Source organism: Adiantum capillus-veneris, chromosome 28 (genome assembly GCF_014529385.1).
Source record: "Adiantum capillus-veneris isolate H3 chromosome 28, ASM1452938v2, whole genome shotgun sequence".
Classification (NCBI taxonomy): domain Eukaryota; kingdom Viridiplantae; phylum Streptophyta; class Polypodiopsida; order Polypodiales; family Pteridaceae; genus Adiantum; species Adiantum capillus-veneris.
In genome coordinates, this window is record NC_140958.1 from 82,435,860 (window position 1) to 82,437,204 (window position 1,345).

General features: G+C 42.3%; 1 pseudogene; it reads left to right on the forward strand.

Annotated features, from left to right (window-relative positions):
* Positions 1-210: 210 nt before the first annotated feature.
* Positions 211-1,013, forward strand: LOC147420773 (uncharacterized; annotated as a pseudogene).
* Positions 1,014-1,345: the final 332 nt, after the last annotated feature.

The window sequence follows — 1,345 nt, forward strand, 5'->3', positions numbered from 1 at the left end:
AGCAGCACATGAGAGATGGATGAGCCCATTCCAAAATGTAGAAAGCAAGAGGAGCCCCATCAATCATAGATTCCTAGTAACGTGACAATCACTAGCTACAGAGATAATCATTCTTGGATTGTTCCTACAGGGACCATAGTTGTAGATGAGCTTCTCTTGATGTTAAAAGGTGAAAAAAACAAGCGCTTAAACCGATTGTGGATGGAGGCGATGGGGGTACCCTTGTTGTCCTGCCATTGCTGGTGGAATTATCGTGTGAAGATAGAGGTACATAAGCGATTGCCTTGTCGATTTGCAACTGGCCATGGTATGAATCCCATAAAGTTCTACTATGTTGAGCCTGGGAGCCATGCTACTGGAAATGCTGACAGGAAAGCAGCCTCCTAAGGACATTGTGACGTTGTAGCTGGGATGCCATACTCAAGGATGCCAACCATGATGAGCAGAAGGTGACGATCTTTAGATGACAAAAAGTCAGGTTGATTTCTTGGAATATACTGCGGAGATAGACCATAGGTCATTATCTTTTCTGCACCACCATAATGTTCATGGGCACTACTGTGATCTTGACCAAGAATATGTTGCTACTTATTTGTCTGATTATCTTACAGTCTTTCATAAATATTATGATAACCAGCACTCTTCTATGACAAGCAATCATGGAAATTGTGATAGTGATGACCGCCTTTCTTAAGAGTTCAATGCATATGCCCCCGACTGTGTTGCCTCTAATGCCTCTACTTTAATTTCATCATATAATGTGGTTGAGAGCTTTGTGAGCCTGTCTAATGTGATTTGCAATGAATTTTGCTTCGCTTCTTCAAAAGTCGGAGGCATCCATATAGACATTTACAAGTTGCTTGATCAAGGCAAAGCAAAGGGTGATGTTTAGAGAGAATCCATCCCCCACACCTCACAAGAATGGGATAACAACAAGCATGATAAGAAAATATCACTTTGACATGCAGAGCTATGGGGGTGATGTGGACATGAGCTACAAAATCAATAGATAGTTCATGTTTTTGAGAGCCTGCTATGTGTTGCAAGCTTTGGAGGACTGCAACAGAGAGCAATTGATGAAGATCAATGAGGACTTTCACTAGTTTTGCCATGCAAAATGGAGGCAATGAAGAGAAAGGTGGAATGGGTGATCAGATGGCCATCCCAGTTCTTGCAGGCATTTTTGCTAGACACATATATTCACAACAATGGACATTTTGATTGCACAAGCACGACTCCAACTCGACAACAATGCAAGGTCCGTTATCTGCATCCAAATCCCCATGTCTATGCGTTTGCTTGGTGCAACACATAAATGCTATGGAACAGGACACGGCTTCCGTTT